Below are 4,140 nucleotides of genomic sequence, written 5' to 3'. Positions count from 1 at the left end.
GAGAGGAACGAAGAAGACTAATCCTAGATAAATAGGAAAGCTCGAGAATTCTTCATGGAGAGAAGTTGAAGGTGGAGGGGACGAATGTCCTGATCAATTGAGGCTAATTGAGTAGCCAGTTCTTCCTTCAAGGCAACATTCTCCTGGACAGCTGCTTGATCCGCTTCATCGTGATCTTCTTCATATTCCAGAAGCATGCAAATGCCCTGGAGCTGATCTTCAACGTCCTTCCGGCGAGTGGTCAGACGGAGGAGGTCAGTCAGAACTTCTTGAAGGTTTTGAAGACAGTGAGTTTGATGAGAAGTGAGCCAGCATTTCAGAAGAGTCTCAATCCGCTCAAGAGCGAGAGAGATCTGAGAAGAAGATACATTGACGCTCCATGGAAAGACTTGGTCGAATACCAAAGTCTTGAGTCCAGAAATCAAATCGACAGTAGTCATTCTTGAATTGGAAGTTATGGAAGATTTGAAGTGAATGAAGGATGAGGTGAATTGTGGTGTGATGAAGAAGAAGTATTGCAGAGATTATAAGAAGAAAAAGTAACAGAAAAACATGCATAAAACTTATCAATCTTAAAAGCATGTGAGTTACTAAATGGACGGTGCATTGAATCAGAGAATGAAAAATTAACACAGTCAACATGAATTAAATTTAGTCATGACAAATAAATGCATGCATGATAGATGTGGGGGATTCAAGGCTTGGAAGATGAAGGAAGGTTGTCCATTAAATACTTCATGATTGCTTCCATTTTGCTTGAGGACTCTTGAATTCGCTTGCTTTGCTCATTCTGAACATGTCCTTGTTGCTCAACCATCTGAAATAACCTCTGCTGATCATCCTGAATCCTGTCAATCCGAGCAGCAAGAATGGCAACTTTTGGAGCTGGAGCAGAAGTAGGAACTTCTGGTGCTTGTGTAGGAGTAGCAGCTGCAGCTTCTGAAGACATGACAGTATCAACTTGAGTTGGCCCTTGCTTCTCAACTTCATGATCAACTGCATCTTCCAGAATGACTATACCATCAGAGCTTTCTTCTTCAACCTCTGCTGAAAGCATCACAGCATCTTCTGAGGTACATTCCGAGACAACACATGGTCGTTGAGCCATGGCTCTTCTCAAGGGTTCACAAACCCTGTCCAGCACTCTCTGCCTTTGCTCATAGGCCCTCTCAGATGCATCATGAACTCTTAGTCGTTTCTCCCTGCTAAGTTGCTTCTGAAGTTCATGAACTTTGCCTTCTGACCATCTCTCAAAGACAGACCATAGACCATCAACAAGAGAGGCATCAAACTGATTATCAGTTACCTGATACAGCCATTTCAGTCTTCTAGAGGCCTCTTCAGAAAACTCCCGAATGAGTTGAGTAAGATTCTGAGGATGAAAGGAGGTGGCCAAGGTCAGAACAGGCTGAGGAGTTCTGGCAGCATTGGAGCTTGAAGCATTTGATTCATCAAGGTGCTCTTAAGGTGTGGAATCAATCTCATGGTCCTTCTCTACGCCTGAGTGATCTGATTCATCCATGTGCTCAGCTTCAGAGATAATATTTGGCCTTTGCCTTGAGGTGACAGTCTTCTCAGGTGAAGTGAAACTCAGATCCTGTGAGTTGACTGCTGAGTAGTTGGACAAGGACACATAGGAGGTCTCAGCAGCATCTGGAAGCCGATCTTCAAATTTGGAAGCAATTTGTTGAAGGGGCTTCACATTGAAAGGCGGTACAAGAATCTGAACATCATCATCATCCTTTTCTTTCTCAGCACGGATCTCACCAGTCTGGGTTATAAGGAAGGTGTGTGAAGTGGATGAAGGCTTGGGTTTGAATTGTTCAACCAAGGTTCTCAGAGTGGCCTCACTTTGAGCAATACCTTGAATGAAGGAATTGAAAGGAGGTACTGGTTCAGTTGGGATGGATGTGGAAGAGGTGTAAATTGGAGTGGAAGGGATGGCTGTGGTAGCTGTTTGGATGGTGGATTTAGGAGCTTGAGGTTCAGCTTGTGTTTCAGCTTGTGTTTCAGGTTGAGTGGGTGCTGTTTGGATTGAGGTAGGCATGGAGGTAGATATAGGCAGGGGTTGTTCAGGAATAACTACTAAAGCAGAATCAGAGTTAATGCTTTCAGTAATTACCTTACTTGGACTTCTGATGGATGTGGTTGTGGTAAGATTTGCAGCCCTTGCTGGATCAGAAGTTCTTTTAGATCTCCTTTCACGTTGAACTTCTGAAGCAGGTTCAGATGCTTGCTCTGCAACTGCCTCTTTCTGCTGAAGGGGACCCCTCAGAGGAAGCTTCCTTCTCTTCACTAAGGGAACAGCATCAGAATCAGTGGATTCTTCTGGATGATCTCATGGTCATCCTGCTCATCTTCTTCTTCCTCAAGAGTAACTTTTCTTCTCTTAGCCACAGGAATATCATCATCTTCAGTTTCCTCGCTTGAGGAATCTTCCCATGTGTCTTCAGAGCTTTCAGATTCAGACACTTGACGTGGTTGAACTAAGGTTCTCTTGGAAGGTTTTACAGTAGAGGGTTCTCTGATGATCACAGTCTTGGATGCAGCTTTCTTCTTTGCAGGTTCCTCTGTCAGAATCCCTTTGCCCTTAGGATCTGAAGGCTTGTTGCTTGTTGCCCTCCTTGATTTCCTTGTTGCCAACTTAGGAGGACTTTCAGGAAGTGTCTTGACAAACTCCGCAAGAGTGATAGGATCTCCTTGTCTTCTGAGCATCCGCACATACTCCAGAATACATTCTGGATTGTCCTTCTTGGACCAAATAGGAAAATCATCAATGGGGTAGGTTCTCTTACGAACCTCATCAGAAGTGTCTTCTCTGGGAGCAACTTGAACTTTCTCAATGATTTGCATTTTCTTCAACTTTGTGCCATTGAGAGCATCGCCAATTGACATGGCCAGATCTTCGTGAAGTCCAAGGTCTGATAGGGTCTTGACAAGCTTATTCTGGACGAAGATATCTGACAGCAGCCTTCCATACGGAATGTAAGATATCAACCTCTTGTTCTCAGAACCAGTTGTAGTCCTTGATTTCTCAACACATTCCTTCAGATAATTGAAGAGAAGGAATGGAAGACAGATAGGTTCGCCCTTAGAAATGTAGTACATGATTACCTTTTGAGTTGCATTAAGATAATCAGTTCCACCAGTTATGGGGTGAATGCAGGTAAGGAATATCTTCTGCCAAATCTTCATCTGAGGCTTCAAGTCCTTTATGTTGTACTTGGTTTTCTCCATTTCCCAGTGGTCATAAATCGCCTTGTTGACCACGCTCCTCATCCCAGGAACATTTGCATCAATGTTCTTAATCCTTTTTCCTTGCTGGAATTCCATACCCAGCAACTTTGCAATGGACTCTTATGAGATTACAATCTTCTTGTCCAGCACGTGAGAAACAACGTAGTAGTCGTTGCAGACAGCGTTCTTCCAGAACTCAACAACCAATTTGTTGTAAATCGGACCATCAAGTCTATTGAAGTAGCCAGACCACCCTTGTAAGTCGACCTGATCCATGATGTCGAACCCATGTTCAGCCAGATTGTCGAAGTCAACTCTTGCTTCACAGCACACATTCAGTTCTTCTACTTTCTTGGCACAAGTGACTACATTTCGTGCATTCAGAATCTTCTGTGCTTCTTCGAATCTTTGATTCTCTTGATCTTCGGCAGTTTGTTTGGAAGAAGCAGAAACATTTACCTTAGGTTTCCTCGATTTGCCCATGATTCTCAGAGAATGAGGTTTAGGGTTTAGAGAGAAGGGGGAAATGTTGGAGGAAGGAGTATGAATGAATGCAATGCACACGGATAGTTTCAAAACCGTATGTGTAAGTGAGTGGGAGATCGTGTGTGACAGTGCATATAGTGGGTTTAATGGTAACCGTTGACAGTTTTAAGAAATTAAAGGCAAAATCAACGGTTATAAAATAGATAGTCTGAAAATAGCATAGTAGAGGAGAGTAGACATCATCATTATAGCAGATATACCACGCGACTCAAGGAACTATGTCACAAATGAAGTGACACGTGTATTGTTGCCTACCACAGAAGTTTAATCGGTGGGTTAAGTGCTTCTGATCGAGTAACTTCTGAAGAAGGTAACATCTGATGACTTCAGAGGTACCATGGTCAGAAGTTCTGAAGA

Source organism: Lotus japonicus, chromosome 2 (assembly GCF_012489685.1).
Source record: "Lotus japonicus ecotype B-129 chromosome 2, LjGifu_v1.2".
NCBI lineage: Eukaryota > Viridiplantae > Streptophyta > Magnoliopsida > Fabales > Fabaceae > Lotus > Lotus japonicus.
The sequence above is the reverse complement of the archived record's forward strand: the minus strand, read 5'-3'. Positions refer to the sequence as shown.